The sequence below is a fragment of the Pristis pectinata genome, chromosome 10 (assembly GCF_009764475.1).
Source record: "Pristis pectinata isolate sPriPec2 chromosome 10, sPriPec2.1.pri, whole genome shotgun sequence".
In the NCBI taxonomy this organism is placed as follows: domain Eukaryota; kingdom Metazoa; phylum Chordata; class Chondrichthyes; order Rhinopristiformes; family Pristidae; genus Pristis; species Pristis pectinata.
In genome coordinates this window covers 18,034,729-18,057,944 of record NC_067414.1, presented here as the reverse complement: position 1 = coordinate 18,057,944, position 23,216 = coordinate 18,034,729, and positions in this window count along the sequence as shown.

Sequence of the window (23,216 nt, the reverse complement as noted above, 5' to 3'; positions counted from 1 at the left end):
CAATGGTGCTGAGTTCAAGAGGGTTGGGGAAAGCTTAAAGTTCCTCAAGTGAACATCACAAATAGCCTGTCCTGGTCCAACCACAAAAGCTATTGCCAAGAAAACTCACCAGTACCTCTTTCCTCAGGAGGCTAAAGAAATCTGGCATGTCCCCTTTGACTCTCACTAATTTTTTATCAATGCACCATAGAAAGCATCCTATCCAGAAGCACTTAATATTTATGCACACAAATAGATACAGCAACTGCTCTGCCTGTGACTGCAAGAAACTGCAGAGAGTTGTGGACACAGCTCAGCACATCACTGAAGCCAGCTTCCCCTCCATGTACTCTTGTCTACACTTCTCACTGCCTCGGTAAAGCAGCCAGCATAATCAAACACCCCACCCACCCCAGACATTCTCTCATTTCCTGCCTCCCATCGGGCAGAAGATACAAAAGCCTGAAAGCACATACCACCAGGCTCAAGGACAGCTTCTATCCTGCTATTATGTGACTATTGAATGGTTCCCTAGTAAAATAAGATGGACTCCTGACCTCACAATCTACCTCGTAATGGCCTTGCACCTTGGTGTCTGCCTGCATTGCACTTTCTCTGTAACTGTAACACTTTATTCCGCATTCTGCTATTGTTTTCTCTTGTACTACCTCAATGCACTGTTATGATGATGATGTCTGGACAAAACAAAGTTTTTCACTGTACCTCGGTACATGTGATAATAGTAAATCAATTTACCAAATTATTTGGAGGAAAGATGAATGAAAAGACAAGTATACATTTTGTGCCTTCATCTTGATGCATCAAAATGGTTTGCAGCCAATGAAATATTCTCTGAAATGTAGTCACTGTTATCAGTTAAGGAAATACCACAGCCACAAGTTCCTATAAGCAGGAAATGATATAAGTGGGCTGATAATTGATTTTGGTGTGCTCAAGGGATAAACATCAGCCTGTACATCCGAGCACATTCTCAGACTTAACACTATTCAATGTTGTATAAATATTAAGTGATTAAAGATCAAATATGTTCCTGTATGCAAAATGTAAGAATGTAAACACTGAAGAATAAGAATAGCCTTTTCTGATTGTTAAGGTAATAGAGAAGGACCAAAGTGGTGGTTCTTTGCCATCTGCCGGCAAAGTTCATCACGATGTGGAAATGTGAAGTCTGTGAGGCTCAGTATTACACAAAGATGAACAAGTGGTATGCAAGTAAATTTGAAGATAGCATATTGAAGCTCTTTCTGAATTGCATTTACAGAAAATAAGAGTTCAAGGAGAACTGCATCCAAAATGCAACAAGAAGAAGCTCCATCACACTGGTCACTGTACTGTGCAAGAACAAGTTCAGACAGAGAGCAAAAGGTGGTGGTGGTTGAAGGGAAGTAGAGAGAGACTTGTGTCTAGGAAGCAAAGGAGCCACAGGGTGGAGGGGTGAACACCTTACATCTCCATGAGGAAATAACACGACAAAGGATAGAAATTGTTGATTTTGTAATATTGTTTCTCCTATTCATACCCTTTTGTATAGCAATCTATTGTTTGTTACTTCTTCTATTACGACTTTTCCTCTTTCATCATGCTCTAGCATCCCTTCTGTCATTTAATCTCCCCTGCTTTCCATCCTGTCACAAACTTTCAATTTTATTCTCTCCTCTCCTCCTCTGCTCCACTTTGCATCTTAAAACCTATCTACCTCTAAAGTTTCCAGTCCTGATGCAAGGTCATTGACATAAAAAAGTAAATTCTGTCTTTCTCTCTCGATTGATGCAGCCTGACCTACTGAATATTTCTGTCATTTTCTGTTTTATTTCAGATTTTCATCATTCAAAAAACTTTGTTTCTGCACCACTGGTTAAAATGGGAGTTTTATCTTTAGGTTGCGGTGTAGATTACAACATCCCAAAAAGCCGTCAAATAAGCAAATTGTGAAATAACTAAAACCGCATTTGCTGGAATTTGAAACAAAAACAAAAATGCCAGAGGAACTCAGCCAGTCGAGCATCATTTGTGAAAAGGAACCGGAACCAGGATTGGGAGCAAGAGGCTAGCGAACGGAAGCAGCCAAGGAGTTCTGAAGAGAAGTTTTTTTTTCTTCTAACAGTACAGGGATAGCGGGGAGTAAGTGCACAGGCACGTGATGTCAGTTGTTAGCGAGTGCACAATTTAAAAGAAGACTGCCTTATCCAGCGGGCAGCGTTGGAGCGGGCAGCGGAGTGAGAGAGAGCAGAGTGTTTTGGGCTTTGGCTCAAGGGGCTTAGGCTTAAAGGGGCAAGGCAAGTGAGTAGCTGGTAAGTAAAGGTAAGGTTTACCTGTTATCTGTTATAAATTATTAAGTAGGAAAAAACTAGGTAGGGGGAAAAAAAGAATTAGTTCAGATGGAGGACATGGTGATGTGCTGCAGCTCCTTGATGTTGGAGCTTGTGGACCTTGCTGTGGTCCACGATGACCATGTCTGTAGTAAGTGCTTGAGGCTGGAAGAACTTCGGCTCAAAATTGATGAGCTGGAGTTGCAGCTTCAAACATTGCGGAGCATCAGGGAGGGAGAGAGTTATGTAGATACTGTACATCGGGAGACAGTCACCCCCCCCCCCCCCCCCCTTAGAGCAGGTGTTATGAACTGTGTTCCTATTGGTGAATATCCCTTTAAGGTAGAGCATAGTGGTGTGTATGTGTTGGCATGGTTACGACAACAGGAGATAAAGGGGACATAATGACGTTTTTGAAGCAGTCAGTCAGTCACAGTCAGTGGAAGAGAGAGAAAGAAGAGAGAGAGAGACAGAAGCCTGCTATTCTTTATCGATGGATGACAAACAATAACTGTGCCTGTCGCTACAATCCACGTTTGGATTATTGGAGTAATCTGGTGGTGTCCACTTTGTCATTAACCTGTAGAGGGAAACAGGTATTTGTGTGGATGGCCACATCTTGGATGCTTTTTGGGGTGGCAGATACTTCCAGAACAAAGCAGTGGAGTTCACTTTGTTGCTGACCTGTAGAAGGAAGCAGGTATTTGTGTGGACGGCCACGATTCAAGTGCCTTTCGGGGTGAGGCAGATGTGTGGAGTAGTCACTGCTGAGTAGACACTGAGGTGTTGTATGGGTTCCATCGTGGAACGTTTGGATTTCGTAATCTCTATTTTCTCTCTCTACATCTACGTCTTATCTTCAGTCAACGGTGGTTGTTGAAGAAGCCTTTGCTCATGTTTCACCTTACAGCTTGCTGGACTGAACTTTGAGAATTATTCCTGGACTTGGAGTTTGTGAATTTGCCACACACACACTGAGTTTAGTTTTGGGGTTAATGTTTAAGATTTAACATTTTTACTTCTAACACTCTAACATTTTACTTTTATTTTTCTTATTATTATAAGTAGTTATTAATAAAGTAGTTTTAAACACTGATACATGACTCGGTGTATTTCTTTTGTTGCTGGTTGGTAACACAGTTACTTCTGGGGTCCAGGAAGTGGATAGAATGGTGACTGTCAGGGGAGAGAAAAGGAAAAAGAAAACAAACAGGCAGATAGAGCAGAGGACCCCGGAGGCTGTTCCCCTCAATAACAGGTTTTCTGCTTTGGAAGCTGTTGAGGGAGATGACCTGCCAGGGCCTAGCAGCAGTAGCCAGGTCTATGGCACTGGGACCGGTCCTGCTGCTCAGAAGGGAAGGGAGAAGAAGAGGAAGGCAGTAGTGATAGGGGACTCGATAGTCAGGGAAGCAGATAGGAGGTTCTGTGGCAGTGAGCATGAATCTCGGATGGTATGTTGTCTCCCAGGTGCCGGGGTCCGGGACATCTCTGATCGGGTCCACAGGATCCTTGAGCGGGAAGGAGAACAGCCAAAAGTCGTGGTTCATGTTGGTACCAACGACATAGGTAGGAAGAGGGATGACGTCCTGAAAATTGAGTTTAGAGAGCTAGGCAGAAGGCTGAAGAACAGGACCTCAAGGGTAGCAGTCTCAGGATTGCTGCCAATGCCACGCGATAGTGAAGGTAGGAATAGGAGGAGATGGCAAATAAATGCGTGGCTGAGAAGTTGGTGCAGGAGGGAAGGGTTTAGATTTTTGGATCATTGGGATCTCTTCAGGGGAAGATGGGACCTGGGCAGAGAGGACGGGTTACACCTGAACCCGAGGGGGGCCAATATCCTTGCAGCCAGGTTGGCTAGGGTGGTTCGGGAGGGTTTAAACTAGTTTGCGAGGGGGATGGGAACCAGAGGGATAGGTCAGAGGAAGAAGGGGATGGGGAAAAGTCAGATCTAACAGGTAGAGAGGTTTTGAGGAAGGAGACGGATTGAGAGTCTGGAGCAGCAGCTGGATGACCTTCGGTTGGTTAGGGAGAGCGAGCAGGAGATAGACAGGAGTTATAAAGATTATGTAGACAGCACCTCAGTGGCAGTCCCCCTCAAAAACCGATATCTCATTTTAGATTCGGTTGGAGAGGATGACTTCATAGAGGAAGACCTCAGCAGCCAGGACCTTGGCACCGTGTCTGATACTGTGGTCCAGCAGAGGAAGAGACATGCAGTGGTTATTGGGGATTCGATAGTAAGGGGTACGGATAGGAGATTCTGCGATAGCGATAATGAGTCTCGGATGGTGTGTTGCCTCCCTGGTGCCAGGGTACGGGATATCACAGACCGTGTCGAGAATATTCTGAGGGGGGAGGGTGAGCAGCCAGAAATCTTGGTACATGTAGGTACCAATGATGTAGGTAGGAAAAGAGAAGAGGTCCTGAAGGAGGAATACAAGGCATTAGGGAGAAGGTTGAAAAGTAGGACCTCAAGGGTAGTAATCTCAGGACTACTACCCGTGTCGCGTATCAATGACAGGAAGAATAGAAAGCTCTGGCAGTTAAATGCGTGGCTGAGTGACTGGTGCAAGGGGCAGGGCTTCAGATTCTTGGATACCTGGGACCTTTTTTGGGGGAGGCAAGACCTATTTGCTAAGGATGGGTTGCATCTAAACTCCAAAGGGTCCAATATCCTGGCGGGAATGTTTAATTTAGTTGTAGGGGAGGGTTTAAACTGATCTGGCAGGGGGATGGTAACCAGGATGCTAGGTTACAAGATGCTAAGGTGAGGGAGAAAGTGTATAGAAACGAATCCATTGAGGATGGCAAGAATGACAGGCAGGTGATAAGTCAGGATAATTTACTGAATAATAGAAGTACAACAAATCAGGATGTTAGGATACAGAATGTTAGGATCGGGGATGAGGATGTTCGGATACCGAATGTTAGGATAGGGGATGAGGTCTACACGAACATGTCTAAGATAGTAGGTAGCGAAGATAGTAAGAAGGATGGACAGGTAGAAAGTCAGGATAATCTGCTGATCAATAGAAGTACAATAAAATCAATAGCAGATACCAGTCTAAACATACTATATTTAAATGCACGTAGCATCAGGAATAAAGTAGATGACCTAGTGGCACAACTACAGGTTAATAAATATGACATCGTTGCAATCACTGAGTCGTGGCTTCATGATGGATGTGATTGGGAACTGAATGTCAAGGGGTATACAGTATATAGGAAGGATAGGAGGGTAGGCAGAGGGGGAGGTGTGGCCATGATGGTTAGTAGCGATATAAAATCAATAGAAAGGAAGGACATTGGGTCAGAGGAGGTGGAATCCTTATGGGTGGAGCTGAGAAATAGCAAGGGTAAAAGAACAATAATAGCAGTCATATATAGGCCCCCGAACAGCAGTCAGGAAGTGGACCATAAGTTGCAGATTGAGATAGAAAAAGCGTGTCAGAGTGACAATGTGAAGATAATTATGGGGGATTTTAACATGAAGGTGGACTGGGAAATGCAGCAAGGCGGTAGTACTCAGGAGAGTGAGTTTGTGGAATGTCTAAGGGATGTTTTTCTGGAGCAACTTATTGAGGAGCCCACCAGGGGATCGGCTGTTTTGGATTGGGTGCTGTGTAGTGAACCCGAGGTGATTAGGGAACTAAAGGTAAAGGAACCACTGGGAACAAGTGATCGCAATATGATTGAGTTTAGTTTCAAGTTTGAGAAGGAGAAGCTGATAACTGGTGTATCGATATTTCAGTGGAATAAGGGAAATTACAAAGGTATGAGAGATGAGTTGGCCCAAATTGATTGGAGGAGTAAGTTAGCTGGAGGGACAGCAGAGGAAAAATGGAAGAAATTTCTACAGGAAATAAGGACAATGCAGGACAGATATATTCCAAGAAAAAAGAAGGTTTTGAATGGAAAAAAGGCACAGATGTGGATAACGAGGGAGGTGAAGGATAAAATAAAAGCAAAAGGGGCAGTGTACAAAGTAGCAAAAATTAGTGGGAAAACAGAAGATTGGAACGATTTTAAAAATCTGCAGAGAGAAACTAAGAAGGTCATTAGGAAAGCAAAGATGAGTTACGAAAGGAAGCTGGCGGACAACATTCGGAAGGATTCTAAGAGTTTTTTTAAATACATAAGGAATAAAAGAGAGACACGGGTTGACATAGGACCAATTGATAACGGTGCAGGAGGTATTATAATGGATGATAGTGAGATGGCAAGGGAATTGAATGAATATTTTGCATCGGTCTTCACCGTGGAGGACATAAGCAATGTGCCCGTTAGTCAGGAGTCTCACGAATTGGAGCTGAGTTCAATTGAGATTAATAGGGAGAAGGTGCTTGGAAAACTAAAGGGGCTTAAGGCTGATAAGTCTCCCGGACCGGATGAGGTGCATCCCCGGGTTCTGAAGGAGGTGGCTGTGGAGATAGCGGAGGCATTGGCGATTATTTTTCAGGAATCGATAGATTCTGGCATGGTTCCGGAGGACTGGAGGGTAGCGAATGTAGTTCCGTTGTATAAGAAAGGTGGGAGGCAGCACAAAGGCAATTACAGACCTATTAGTCTGACGTCAGTGGTGGGAAAATTATTGGAGTCTATCCTCAAGGAGGAGGTTACCGAATACCTAGAGGCGCAAGGCAAGATAGGACCTAGTCAACATGGTTTTGTGAAGGGGAGGTCCTGTCTGACCAACCTATTGGAGTTTTTTGAAGAAATCACAGGTAGGGTGGATAAGGGAGAGGCGGTAGACATTGTGTATTTAGACTTTCAAAAGGCCTTCGATAAGGTGCCTCACAAGAGACTGATTAATAAGATGAGAGGTCATGGAATTATGGGCAGGGTAGCAAAATGGGTGGAGAATTGGCTGGTTGGCAGGAAGCAAAGGGTGGAAATAAAAGGATCTCGTTCTGGTTGGTTACCGGTTACTAGTGGTGTGCCGCAGGGGTCGGTGTTGGGGCCTCTCCTTTTTACCTTGTACATCAATGATTTGGATGATGGAATAAATGGTTGTGTGGCTAAGTTTGCGGATGACACCAAGATAAGTGGAGGAGTAGGGAGCATAGAGGAAATAGAAAGAATGCAGAGGGACCTAGACAGTTTAGGAGAATGGGCAAGGAAATGGCAGATGAGATTCAATGTTGAGAAATGTGCAGTTGTACACTTCGGAAGTAGAAATAAGCGGGTAGATTATTATCTAGAAGGAGAGAAGATTGATAGTGCGGTAGTACAAAGGGGCTTGGGGGTACTCATACAAGATACCTTAAAAGTTAACCACCAGGTTGGATCGGTGGTTAAGAAAGCGAATGCTATGTTGGCATTCATCTCGAGAGGTATAGTGTATAAAAGTAAGGAAGTGTTGATGAGGCTCTACGGGGCGCTAGTGAGGCCTCATTTGGAATACTGTGCGCAGTTTTGGGCCCCGCATCTTAGGAAGGATGTGCTGACGTTGGAGAGGGTTCAGAGGAGATTTACGAGAATGATTCCAGGAATGAAAGGGCTTAAGTATGATGAGCGTTTGTCGGCTCTTGGACTGTACTCGCTGGAGTACAGAAGGATGAGAGGGGACCTCGTAGCGACATTTAAAATGTTGACAGGTAAGGATAGAGTAGATGTGGCTAGGCTGTTTCCCTTGGTGGGCGTGTCCAGGACCAGAGGGCACAATCTTAGAATTAGAGGGTACAGTTTCAAGACAGAGATGAGGAGAAGTTTCTTTACCCAGAGGGTGGTGAAATTGTGGAACTCCTTGCCACGCACAGCAGTGGAGGCCAGATCAGTGGGGGTATTCAAGGAGGAGATAGACAGATATCTAAATAGTCAGGGTATCAAGGGATATGGGGATAAGGCTGGCAAATGGGATTAGAATAGTTTTTTTTTCTCTCTCTTTTTTTCCCACCCCATTTCTTTTTCCCTTTTCCTTGGAGCAGACTCGATGGGCCGAATGGCCTGCTTCTGCTCCCTTATCTTGTGATCTTGTGAGAAGCAGAGTACAGGCTATAAAAGTAGAAAGGTTGATGGGCTAAAGTGCATTTACTTAAATGCAAGAAGCACCAGGAATAAGGGAGATGAACTGAGAGCTTGGATAAGTATATGGGACTACAATATTGTGGCTATCACAGAGACATGGCTGACACCAGGGCAGGAATGGATATTGAATATTCCTGGTTTTCAGTGTTTTAAAAGGGATAGGAGGGGGGAGGGGTGGCGATACTGGTCAGGGACACAGTTACAGCTGCAGAAAGGGTGGATAATGTAGAAGGATCCTCTCTTGAGTCAATATGGGTGGAAGTTAGGAATAAGAAAGGAGCAGTTACTCTACTGGGAGTATTCTATAGGCCCCCCGGTAGCAGCAGGGATACCGAGGAGCAGATTGGGAGGCAGATTTTGGAAAGATGCAAAAATAACAGGGTTATTATCGTGGGAGACTTCAACTTTCCAAATATTGATTGGCACCTACTTAGTGCCAAAGGTTTAGATGGGGCGGAGTTTGTTAAGTGTGTCCAGGACTGATTCCTGTCACAGTATGTTGACAGGCCAACTGGAGGGAATGCCATATTAGATCTAGTTTTAGATAATGAACCGGGTCAGGTGACAGATCTATCGGTGGATGAGCATTTGGGGGACAGTGATCACTGCTCCATAGCCTTTGGCATTTGTCATGGACGGGGATAGGAGCAAAGAGGAGGGGAAGATATTTAATTGGGGAAAGGCGAATTATGAGGCTACAAGGCAAGAACTTGAGAATGTAAATTGGGATGACATTTTTGAAGGGAAATGTACTATGGAGATGTAGTCGATGTTCAGGGATCTCTTGCAGGATGTTAAAGATAAATTTGTCCCGGTGAGGCAGAGAAAGAATGGCAGGACGAAGGAACCATGGGTGACAAGAGAGGTGGAACAACTAGTTAGGAAGAAGAAGGCAGCATACATAAGGTGTAAGCAGCAAGGATCGGACAGGGCTCGTGAGGAATATAGAGTAGCAAGGAAGGAACTTAAGAAGGGGCTGAGGAGAGCAAGAAGGGGACATGAAAAGGCTTTGGTGAGTAGGGTTAAGGAGAATCCCAAGGCTTTTTTCTCATACATGAAGAGCAGAAGGATGACGAGTAAAGGTCGGTCCGATTGAAGACAAAGGTGGGAGGATGTGCCTGGAAGCTGTGGAAGTGGGTGAGGTTCTCAATGAATACTTTTCTTCAGTATTCACCAAGGAGAGGGGTCTTGATGATGCTGAGGACAGTGTTGGTAAGGGTAATATTCTAGAGTATGTAGATATCAAGAGAGAGGATGTGTTGGAGCTGTTAGAAAATATTAGAACAGATAAGTCCCCGGGGCCTGACGGAATATTCCCCAGGCTGTTTCACGAGGCGAGGGAGGAGATTGCTGAACCATTGGCTAGGATCTTTGAGTCCTCGTTGGCCACGGGAATGGTACCAGAGGATTGGAGGGTGGCGAATGTTGTCCCCTTATTCAAAAAAGGTAGTAGGGATAGTCCAGGGAATTACAGACCAGTGAGCCTTGCATCTGTGGTGGGTAAGCTGTTAGATCCTATCTCTTAGAATCCTTTGTATGAGCATTTAGAGAATCATGGACTGATAATGGACAGCCAGCATGGCTTTGTGAAGGGAAGATCTTGCCTCACAAGCCTGATAGGGTTCTTTGAGGAGGTAACCAGGAAGATTTATGAGGGTAGTGCAGTAGATGTGGTCTATATGGATTTTAGTAAGGCACTTGTCAAGCTTCCACATGGTAGGTTTCTTCAGAAGGTCAGAGGGCATGGGATCCAGTGAGGCTTGGTCATGTTGATTCAGAATTGGCTTGCCTGTAGAAAGCAGAGTGTTGTGGTGGAGGGAGTGCATTCAAATTGGATGGCTGTGACTAATGGTGTCCCACAGGGATCAGTTATGGGACCTCTACTTTTTGTGATATTTATAGATGACTTAGATGAAGTGCTGGAAGGGTGGGTTAGCAAGTTTGCAGATGACACAAAGATCAGTGGTGTTGTGGATAGTGTGGAGGGCTGTCGAAGCTTACAGAGGGATATTGATAGGATGCAGAGCTGGGTTGAGAAGTTGCAGATGGAGTTCAATCCGGAGAAGTGTGGGGTGGTACACTTTAGAAGGACAAACTCCAATGTGGAGTACAAGGTTAATGGCAGGATTCTGGGTAGTGTGGAGGAGCAGAGGGATCTGGGGGTTCATATCCACAGATCACTGAAAGTTGCCTCATAGGTGGATAGGGTAGTTAAGAAACTTATGGGATGTTAGCTTTTGTAAGTCATGGGATCGAGTTTAAGAGCCGCAAAGTAATGTTGCAGCTTTACAAAACTCTGGTTGGACCACACTTAGAGTACTGTGTTCAGTTCTGGTGGGCTCATTTTAGGAAGGATGTGGAGGCGTTGGAGAGGGTGCAGAGGAGATTTACCAGGATGCTGCCTGGATTAGAGAGTATGGATTATGAGGAGAGACTAAAGGAGCTAGGGCTTTACTCATTGGAGAGAAGGAGGATGAGGGGAGACATGATAGAGGTATACAAAATATTAAGAGGAATAGATAGAGTAGGCAGCCAGTGCCTCTTCCCCAGGGCACCAATGCTCAATACAGGAGGGCATGGCTTTAAGGTAATGGGTGGGAAGTTCAAGGGAGATATCAGAGGGTGGTTTTTCACCCAGAGAGTGGTTGGTGCATGGAATGCGCTGCCTGGGGTGGTGGTGCAGGCTGACACGTTGGTCAAGTTCAAGAGATTGTTAGATAAGCATATGGAGGAATTTAAGATAGAGGGATATGTGGGAGGAAGGGGTTAGATAGTCTTGGGTGTGGTTTGAAGGTCAGCACAACGTGGTGGGCCGAAGGTCCTGTATTGTGCTGTATTTTTCTATGGTTCTAACGATTCTGGTCTAAGACCCTTTATCAGAACCTGGAAAGAGAGAAAGCAAATCAGTCTAAGTGGCAGAGAATGTGGGGAGGATAATGGGTGGAACAAAGGAAATGTGTAATAAGGTGAAATGATATGGCCAGTGAATGGACAGTTGACCTCTCTTGTCCCTGTGACGTCTCTTGTCTTGTTTGCTAATGTTGTGAAGTTTGGGTGATGTTGTATAGTCTGGCCAATTGGGATGTGTTGAACAGGCCAGGATATACAGATGTATAAAAACGGAAGAGGAATGGCAAGCACAAATGGACAGTCCTGATAGAAACAGAATGAAAGAGCAAGTTATCTTGCAAGTTAAATAAGCAGATTGTTGCATAAATTCCACTGGACCAATGATCACTGTCACATTTATTTGAAAAGGAAGGGAAATTGGAAACATTTACTTTAGCTCAGAGAAAATCAACTCTTCTACAGTTTTTCTTGGTTCTAGTCATAGAGTCTTACAGCATGGAAACAGGCCCTTCAGCCCAACTCGCCCATGCCAACTGTGTTGCCCAGAGAGTGAATCCCATCTTCCTGCATTTGGTCCATAACCCTCTAAACCTCTCCTATCCATGTACCCATCTGGATGGATTTTAAACATTGCTAACGTGCCTGCCTCAACCATTATTTCAGGCAGCTCATTCCAAATACGCACCACCCTTTACATGAAGAAGCTGCCCCGATGCCCCTTTTAAATCTCTCGCCTCTGATCTTAAACCTATGCTCTCTTGTTTTTAGCACCTATGTGCTTTCACTCTGTCTGTGCCCCTCATGATCTCATACACCTCTATCAGGTCACTCCTCAATATCCTATGTTCCAGGGAATAAAGAGTTAATTTAGCTCTACTTAGGAACCTGTTGTTCAATTGCATTCAAGCAAATGAAGATAGCACAGAGACGCTACTATCAGAGCTGCTGCCTCACAGCACCAGTGGCCCAGGTTCAGTAATGAACTCCCCTGCATTCCTGGAAAAATGATTCATTCCGCAGAATTTTGCAAATGGAAAATGCATAATTGGTGCTTTGGTAGTGTGGAGGGTGTGGTAGAGTGGCACACTATCATGGTAAAAAATATATACATATAATGAAGACACATATCCAAAGAGTCTGTTGTGAAAATTTACAAATTGATTATCAGTAAATTGAGGAATACTTTTGAAGTGTTTTTGGTGGTTTTGTTTGGGGATAAATAAAGGCCATACATGAACAGATCTCCTATTTATTTCTCAAAGTAGTACCAATAGACTTTTATGTCTCAGAGGGCAGGAAAGCTCATGTCACCTAAAAGCTGGCACCTCCCATCGTAGAGCTTTTCTTGCCTTGACTGCACCGTCAGTTTAAGTTCCGTGCCCCAGTACCCCCTGTTCTCATGCTCTGAATCCATGACCTTCTGTCACAGAGGTCTAGCACTACCACAAAGCCAAAGAATATAATAAGGCTAGAAATCAGAAATGGAAACAGAAAATACTGGAAATGCTCAGCAGGTCAGGCAGTATCTGTGGATCTGGTGGAAAATCATTGATCTAAACTCCCTCTCCCCCTCCCCCTCCCCCTCCCCCTCCCCCTCCCTCTCCTGCAGGATTTCCTGAGTTTTCCTTGCACTTATTTTTTGCTTTCAATAACCAGTTTCCTAGAGATCTCTTTATAGAGTCAACTCATTGATGCCAACCAAAATGCCTATCTACACTAAGCCCATTTGCCTGCGATTAGTCAATATCCCTCTAAAGCTTTCCTATTCATTTATCTGTCCAAATGTCTCTTAAACATTGTAGCTGTACCTGAGGGTGGTGAGTATATGAAGTGAGCTGCCTCAACCACCACCTCTGGCAGGTCATTCCATATATAGGCAGGCACAGTAGTGTAGCGGTTAGTGACCCGGGTTCAAATCCGGCCACTGTCTGTAAGGAATTTGTACCTTCTCCCCATGTCTGTGTGGGTTTCCTCCAGGTGCTCCGGTTTCCTCCCACATTCCAAAGACGTACAGGTTAGGAAGTTGTGGGCATGCTATGTTGGCGCCAGAAGCGTGGCGACACTTGCAGGCTGCCCCCAGAACACCACGCAAAAAGATGTATTTCACTGTGTGTTTCGATGTACATGTGACTAATAAAGGTATCTTATCTTATATACTCACCACCCTCTGTGTGGATAAACTTGCCCCTCAGTTCCCCTTTAAATCTTTCTCCTCTTACTTTAAGCCCGTGCTCTCTAGTTTTAGACTCCTCTACCCTGGGAAAAAGACTGTGATTATCTACCCTCTCTATGCCCCTCATAATTTTAGAAACCTCTATAAGGTCACCCTTCAGCCTCCTTCACTCCAGATAAAGCAGTCCCAGCCTATTCAGCTTCTCTTTATAACTCAGGCCCTCCAGTCAGGCAACATTCCTGTGAATCTTTTCGGTACCGTCTCTAGCTTAATCACATCCGTCCTATAGCGTGGCAACCAGAACTGCACAAAATATTCAAAATGCAGCCTAAACAACAATTGTGTCATGTGTCTCCATTTGTACAGCTGTAATATGATATGGCAACTCCTATACTCAGTGCCTCAGTACCGTATGCCTTCTTCATCACTTTGTCTTCCTGTGTTGACCCTTTCAGGGAAATATGTACCCCAAGGTCTAGCTTTTAATAACGTTCCCCAGGACCATACTATTCATTGTGTATGTCTTGGACTGGTTTATTTTCCCAAAATGCATCTCTTCCACTTGTCCAAGTTAAATGCCATCAGCCATTCCCTTGCCCACTTTCCCAGTTGTTCTAGATCCTGGTGTAACCTTGGACAACTTTCTTCAGTCTAGTGTACTACCAATTTTGGTGTCATCTGCAAACTTACTAATCATGCTACCGCTATTCTCTTCCAGATCATTAATATTGATGACAAGCAACCCAGCACCAATCCATGTGGCATTTATGTGATTATTCTTTGGAAAGCCCAGTAACGTGCTTGGGTACTTTCTAATCTTCAGTTCCTTCACTGTACTCTGAAATCCCCCAGTCAGAAAGACTGTACACAAGGGCACTAAAAGCAGGAGTAGGCCACATGGCCCCTGAAGCCTGCACTGCCATTCAGTATAATCATAGTTGATCTGCATCAGACCTCAACTCCTGTTCTGAGCCAGTTCCCCAAAAGCCTTCAATTCCGCAATCTTTCATAAATTTATCATCCTTTTTAACTTCATCCATTGATCCAGCCTCCACAACCCTCCAGAGCAGAGAATTCCAGAGAAAAAATTCTTACACATCTGAGTTCTAAATGACCATCCCCTTAGCTTGTAACTATGTTCCCTCATTCAAGAGTCCCCCATGTGTAAACATTGCAACATTTACACTGTTGTGCCCCTTAGGATCTTGTATGTTTCCATAAGATCATCTTCCATTCTTCAAAACTCCAAAAAAAAAATGTAGGTCTAAATTTTTTAGCCAGTCATGATGAATCTCTTCTGGACTGTCCCCAGTGCTAGTGTATCATTTCTTAAATCAGCACACTGTATTCCAGGTGTGGCCTCATCGCCTCATCAATACGGTGCAAAATTGTAACAATACTTAGATCTATTATTACAATTGTACAGGGTGTTGGTGAGGCCTTCTAGCAATATAGGCCATTTTGTCATTTGCCTCTTTAATTGTATGCTAACCTGTGGTTCATGCACCTACATCCCTCTGTACTTACTCATTGCAGTTTCTGTCCATTAAGGTAACTGTCTACGCTTTGATTCCTCCTCGTAAGTGCATGACCTAGCATTTTCCCCACATTAAGCTCCATTTGCAATGGTTTTTCCCACTTGTTCATTCAATCTCTGTCCTGATACAGAATCTGGCTCTCCTCATTGCAACATGCCTTCCCACCTCAGCAAGTGTGGGCATCTTGCACTCTGCACCCTCCTCCAGGTCATTGATGTTGAAAGTTATTCAGCCCAAAGTCACCACCTGTAATCTCAATTTGCCTTAATCACTTTAGATGCATGCAGATCTCTGCATTTTCAATGTTTCCTGTTTCATTTCCAACTTCACTTGTTCACTTTGGAAATTGTTGCTTAGTTAACCTCTTGGATATAATAAAATTAGCACTTTCTTGGTTATGGATTAGAATGACCAAATCTGATTTTTTTTAATGAGGAGTATATTAATTATATTTAAAAGTTTAATCCAGTTTTGTACTTCAAGCAGAATCCTCAATTACCTACCTTGCTTTCATGCCAAGATCCACATAGAAATTAAGAGTATAAAAGTGACCCAACAATTCTATGCCCATCTTTAGTCTCTGCTCAAGCTTCCATATAACTTTCCTCCTTGTTTTTATCCAGCCTATCCTTAAATGCTTTATGCTCTTCATCTCATTATTTCCTGTGGTAGTGAGTTCGAGAGATAAAGAAGTTTCTTCAAAGTTCCATTTATTAATGACAATGCAGAAGGAGACTATTTGGCCCATTAAGTCTATGCTGCCTCCCAACAGAGCAACACCATTAGTCTTATTCCTCCTCTCTTTACTTGTTGAAACTTTGCAAATTATTCTCTCCCACTTGCTCATCAACTCCCCTTTGGTTTCATTGCCACTTAGCTACACAAAGGGGTAATTTGTACCAATTAATTGTATTTATTGGCGGCTGTCAAATGTTGATGGCCCCTAGTATCAACATAGGGTTCCCACAATTAGGTGTGTATTCCCTTCATTCACGATATCAAACCACTTAATTATTTTTAAAACATCTCTTGGGTCGTCCCTCAGCTTGCTTTCTCTTGAGAAAGCAAGCTAAATCTTTTTGGTCCTGCCCGATTGGTGTACACTGTCCATTCTGATATCATTTCATTCATAATTCTGCATTTTTGTAGGCTTCAGTGGCCTTTTTTTGTGAAATCGAGTCCAGAAGTGAGCACTGCACTCGTGATCCGACCTACATCACAGCTTTGAACGAACATTTGCTTGCCTAAGAATCATCTGAAAAATGTTAAAGTTTCCCATATTAGTCTGAAGAAATATACTGGAGATTAATGTGCTGTTACCACTTGATGTGATTTGTGGTGCAAAAATTGGAGATGACCTTTTGCAAGAAAATGCTTCATTGATTTGCGATTTTATTTATGTTTAGTCAATACAAAAGTATCTCTACGCATGTGTAAAGACAGCAAACCAAAAATATGATTTAATATTAATTAACCAATGTAAAGTTAGATGATCAATATGGGGACTCAATGTTCTTGCACAGTTTATAAGATGAGACATCTTTATTAGTCACATGTACATCAAAACACACAGTGAAATGCATCTTTGTGTAGAGTCTTCTCGGGGAGCCCTTAAGTGTTGCCACGCTTCCAGCGCCAACATAGCATGCCCACAACTTCCTAACCCATACATCTTTGAAATGTGGGAGGAAACCAGAGCACCCAGAGGAAACCCACACAGACATGGGGAAAACATACAAACTCCTTACAGTTTTGGAACTCCTGCTGTAATTAATGTTTGCTTTCACAACAAATGTAACCTTTGACTTTACAGCTAGTCTTGTCATTATCAGATAAGGCTCCGTGTTTCATTCTGTGTTCAGAGAAGATTGATGAAAAATCGTACATAATCCTGTGTTAGTTAATTCTTTCGAATCAGAAGCTGTTTGTTTGGCAGCAGGCATTAATGGAACAGATTCTGAATGTAAACCTGAGAAGAGTTAAAAAATTTTTAAAATGCAGCAGATCTAAGTTACATGCCAGCATATCAATCTGTCTTATTCCAGTTTTTCACTTCCTCTCTCCCTCCATCTAGTCAGGGTATACTAATTGAGAAATCAATTTATTCCATGGTTTTCCTCTTTTCTCTGTGTTGGTCATTAATATCCATTAAATAGATGTTTTTTCCCTCCAACAACCTGAGCTCTAAGCAGCCTCCATTCATCCCTTTGACATTATTGACAAGAATGTATTAAGCTATCATGCATTAACTTATACAACTCACATTAGTGATGCACTTGACTGACAGTTCCCTCCAGGCAACAATATCTCTCTATTGTCTAAAATCTGTCTGTGCCTCCATTCCAAGTGTTATTTATACAAAAAGTAAAACTATGGTATAGCCTTTACATAGTGCTGCCATTGTTTTCTTTAGATACAGTTAAAAAGCAGGTTATTATAAGGTCCTTTGCAAATGTGTTTACTTACATTTTGAACAATTTACCCAGGGCATAATGGCATCCCTCTGTACAGAAAGCAACTTCAATCCCACATTCTGAAATGCATTGACTGAAGAATTTGACCTTGCAGTCATACTGTTGCAGGAAGTTTATTTTTGCACCTTATGCCTCAAAATAGTAAGGTTCAAAAGTGATTATTGGCTTTCATTGGAAATATACATTTAATGCTTTCATATTATTTCCAGCAATTACACATAAAGAACAATAACCATTATTAAAACAAATATACATCTACTTGGCATACAATTTATTGAAGAATTCACATCATGTTTAAGCTTGCAAGATCCAATGGGTAAGCCACATTGAATTCTAAAGTGTTCATTCTAAGTGCTCTATTTTGTACCTTCCAATCTCACTATGTCAGCTATTAGCAATCCTTTGCCATTTACGCTAGCTCCAACATGATCCATCTTTTCACATCTTCTCCCCTTTATACATTTCACGGACCACTCACTTCATGACTCCCTGGTCTGCTCTTCCATCCCCACCCACCATTCTCCATCCCACGACACCTTCCCACGAAACCACAGGAGATGCAAAACTTGTCCGTGCACCTCCTCCCTACCCACCAACTAGGGGCCCAAACAATCATTCCAGGTGAAGCAGTGATTCACTTGCACTTCTTCCTATCTAGTGTACTGCATTTGTTGTTCACAGCTTGGCATCCTCTCCATTAGAGAAACCAGACATAGATTGGGTGATTGTTTTACGGAGTGCCTGCAGGGGTGACCTGAGCTTCATGTTGCTGGCCACTTTCATTCTTAATCCTACTCCTCTTCTAACGTGTCTGTCTGCCGACTCCTGCACTGCCATAGTGAGGCCCAACCTAAACTAGAAGAACAACTTATTTTCTGTCCAGATACTTTGTAATCTTCAGGAATGAACATTAAATTCTCTAACGTCAGGTAAACTGTTCTTTCACCGCTTCCCATTTTCATGCTCATGTCACTTTCTCATCCTATTTTTTTAAATGCCATGCATTCTGAAGGTACAGTGTCTAACAATTTGCCACTATTTTGAACAGCCTCATCAATGATATATGTATGATAGAAACATGATTTTTCAACTTTTCAACCAGCAGTCAGAAGTGTCACCAGTTATTCCAAATACTTTATCAGTCTGGTCAATGGCAGCCTGACTTTAGCATGCACAGTTGTGTTAATGAATGCCTTACTCTTTGTAAGAGCAAAAAAAAAACCCAAAGAAAAAAATTGTCAGACAGAACATTTTGGGAATTTCAGCAGGTAAATCAGCATTGAAATACAACGGAAGTGAGGCGAGTTTGATCAGTGGCCCCCTTGTGAAAACTGGGAAACTTGAGTGGTTTTGGTGGTGTAGATGGAGGGAAACAACATTTGACTGGTGATCAATGACCAGAGGCCAATGACTTAGACTCACTGCCAGGTAATGAGGCAAGGAGAATTCTTTTAACACAGCAAGTTCTTCAAATCTGGAATGTTTTGCATGAAAGAATGGCACAAGAGGATTCAACAGTTTCATTTAAAATCAAGTTGGAAATGTGCTTTAGGGCTGTGGTGAAGGTGTAGGGAATGGGAGTAATTTTTTTCCTGAGGATTTATGCAGATTCAATAGCTTCACTTCATGTAGTTTGATTGGATGATAAAGAGGAGAAATTCATTGGTGAAAAAAAGATACTGTAGGTGCACACAGAAAAGTAAATGCAAGGACCTGGAGAGCTTGAGTGGGGATCAGATGAGTCATCAATTGAGGATATGAAAGTGATAGGAAAGATAAGCTGAAACAGGTGGTTCATGCTTTCTCAGTTGGCAGGTGAGCACTGATCTGTGATGTCCAGTGATTCAGAAGCCTTTGGACACCATGGGCAACATGGGGAATGTTTTTCTTGATCTTGCCACTTTCAGTGCGACTCCAAACCCACCAATATGCTTGACTATTAACTGCCTCTGTAGGTCAGGAGCAATTTGAGGTAGACAATAAATGCAGAATTACTGGGCCATGAATGTGAAATAAGGACTGAGTTACTTGGGTTTGGGATCTGCATTTATTCCAGCTGTGTAAATTTGAAGCATACCAAACTTCACAGTTTGGATAATGTGTCCAAGTCCTTAAAGTCCTTCCTGTCCTAAGAAAAGGTGAGAAAATTTAGGATTGTAGGTTTCAGTCCTAACCTTGGGTGCTGTCTGTATGGAGCTTGCACGTTCTCCCAATGACCGCATGGGTTTCCTCTGGGTGCTGGGGTTTCCTCCAACATACAAAGATGTGCAAGTACGTAGGTTAATTGGCCACTGGGGGTGGCGGATGCGGATGTTGATGAGAATGTAGAGAGAATAAAAAATGGGATTAATGTTGGATTAGTGTAAGTGGGTTTGATGTTTGGTGCAGACTCTGTGACCCAAAGGGCCTGTTCCATGCTGTATCACTCTATGACTCTGGGTTACAGGTCTGGGAAGTGCCGTTGGAGTATATTCCAGTACATTTTGTGGATGGTACAAGCTTCACCCTCTGTGTATCAGAGTTGGAGGGAATGAATGTTTTGGATTGAAGGTTGATGGATGGGTTACTCATCAAGTGAGCCAACAGCCTGTTTAATAGAACTGGGCTGCATACAACCAGGCAAGTTGAGGATATTCGATCATTGTCCAGGCCTTTCTGAAAAACTTTGGAGCGTCAGGTGATAAGTCAATCACTGGATTTCCAGCCTCTGAGCTGCACATGTAGTGATGGTATTTATGTGACTAGTCTAGTTGAGTTTTTTGTCAATGGTGATGCCCAGAGGGTTGATGGTGTGAGACTCAGCGATGCTGCCATTGAACGTAAATGATAGATAGTTAGACCCTTATTAAAGGTGGTCATTGCCTGGCACTTATGTGATACAAATGTTACTTGCCATTTATCAGCCTATGCCTGAGTGTTGTCATTATTTTGCTTCCTGTGTCCAGTTTCATAGTACATTCCTCAACAAGTATCCTCACTACACACGTTGCAATGGAACGAAGGTGATAGATGAAGGAGGTACTGTGATACTGCCTGAGTTCAAGATGATTGGAATACAAGAACTATAACAATCTTTCCTGATGTTAAAGATGAAAAACATGATGATGCTGGAGGAACTCAGCAGGCCAGGCAGCATCTGTGGAGAAAAGCAGACAGTCAACTTTTTGGGTCAGAACCCTTCTTCAGCACTGAAGATCGGAGACGGGGAAGCCAGATATATAGAAGGGAAAAGCAGAGCAGTGAAAGGCAAACAAAAGAAGGGAGGTGGAGAGCTCACACCTGTATCTCTGCCATTTCTGGCATCTCTGCTCTCACCCCCACCCCTCCCAGACCCAACACGGATAGGGTCCCCCTTGTCCTCACATTTCATTCCACCAGCCTACGTATCCAACACATCATGCTCCGCCACTTCCACCATCTCCAACCTTGCATCCCGTCTTTTGTCCACCTATCACTGTTCTGCTTTTCCCTCCTGTATAGTGGGCTTGCCCTTTTCCTATCTCCAGTCCTGAAGAAGGGTCTTGACCTGAAATGTTGACCACCTGCTCTTCTCCATGGATGCTGCCTGGACTGCTGATTTCCTCCAGTCTCATCATGTTTTTCATCTAGATTCCAGAATCTGCAGTCCTTTGTTTCTCTTTCCTTTGTTACCAGTCATTCCACCAATAATGTTTCTCCTTGATTCATGAGCCTGTTTAGGATTATGCAGGATATCTGCACAGAAACAGGATCATTCAACCCAACCAGTTCATGCCAACATTTATGCTTCATTTTTTCTCATCTAAATTTCTCAGCGCAGCCTTCTGTTCTCTTCTCCCTCCTTTGCTTGTCCAACATCTCCTTAAATGTACAATTCACTTCAAGTAAGTAGGAAGGATGAAGTAACAAACTACTCATTCTCATCACTTTGGTAATTTCTTCTGAGTTTTAATTGGATTTCTTGGGCACTATCTTGTTATGCTACTCCTCATCAGTAGTGTACTTAATATTTTCTCAGTGATTAGGGTATTTGCATTCACTCTATCAAAAACCCTTCAAAGTTTTTTTTTCAAGACCACAGTGAGGTCATCACTCACCTTCCTTTCTCAAGGAAAAAGAGACCCTGTCCATTCTGCTTTTCTTGATACGTTTATTCCTTTGTGAATTGAACTTCATTTGCCAAGTAATCCTCACGCTTCTTGATGTCCTCCTCCAATTTGCTGCACTCCTCTGTGTTGACTGTCCTCCATTCAAACTTATTGGACTTTTTGAGAAGTACCAGAGAGCGTGATGCAGTTGATGTAATTTGGCCTTTGATAAGGTGTCCCACAATAGATTAATGAATAAGGCCAGATAATGCAGAGTCAGGGGACACGGATGGATTCCAGCTGGCTTCAGGACAGAAAGCAGAGACGGTGGTTGGTGTTGTTCCATGAGAATAAAATGCTATGGACCACTGCAGTGCACAATTTGCCAGAACAATTTGGACATTGGAATCAAAAATGCACTTTATATATTTGTGGATGATATCACAAATCATTCACAAATATAGAAAATGTGCTTTTGATCCCAGTTGCTAACAACACTTTCCTTTACTGTGGTGATGAATTGGTATTGGCATTGGTTTTGGTTTATTATTGTCACATGTACTGAGGCACAGTGAAAAGTTTGTCTTACAAACTGATCGTACAGGTCAATTCATTACACAGTGCAGTTACATTGAATTAGTACAGAGTGCATTGATGTAGTACAGGTAAGTACAATAACAGTACAGAGTAAAGTGTCACAGCTACAGAGAAAGTGCAGTGCAATTAGATGCAAGGTCACAACAAGGTAGATCGTGAGGTCATAGTCCATCTCATTGTATAAAGGAACCGTTCGATAGTCTTATCACAGTGAGGTAAAAGCTGTCCTTAAGTCTGGTGGAACGTGCCTTCAGGCTCCTGTGTCTTCTACCCGATGGAAGAGGACAGAAGAGAGAATGTCCCGGGTGGGTGGGGTCTTTGATTATGCTGGCTGCTTCACCAAGGAGGGGAGGCTGGTATCCGTGATGCTCTGGGCTGTGTCCACAACTCTCTGCAGTTTCTTGCGGTCCTGGGCAGAGCAGTTGCCATACCAAGCCATGATACATCCTGATAGGATGCTTTCTATGGTGCATCTGTAAGAGTTGGTGAGAGTCAAAGGGGATAAACCAAATTTCTTTAGCCTCCTGAAGAAGTAGAGGTGCTGGTGAGCTTTCTTGGCCATGGCATCTACGTGATTTGACCAGGACAGGCTGTTGGTGATGTTCACACCCAGGAACTTGAAGCTCTCAACCCTCTCGACCTCAGCACCATTGATGTAAACAGGTGCATGTACACGGCCCCCTTTCCTGAAGTCAATGACCAGCTCTTTTGTTTTGTTGACATTAAGGGAAGGGTTGTTGTCATGACACCATTCCACTAAGCTCTCTATCTTCTTCCTGTACTCTGACTCATCACTGTTTGAGATACGGCCTACAACAGTGGTTTCATGTACAAACTTGTAGATGGAGTTAGAGCAGAATCTGGCCACACAGCCATGAGTGTATAGGGAGTAGAGTAGGGGGCTGAGGACACAGCCTTGTGGAGCACCAGTGTTGAGAATAATTGTGCCGGAGGTATTGCTGCCTATCCTCACTGATAGCGGTCTGTTTGTTAGAAAGTCAAGGATCCAGTTACAGAGGGAGGTGTTGAGTCCTAGGTCTCGGAGTTTGGTGACAAGCTTACTTGGGGTTATTGTATTGAAGGCAGAGCCGTAGTCAATAAACAATAGTCTAACGTATGAGTCTTTACTGTCCAGATGCTCCAGAGCTGAGTGTAGGGCCAGGGAGATGGCATCCTCTGTA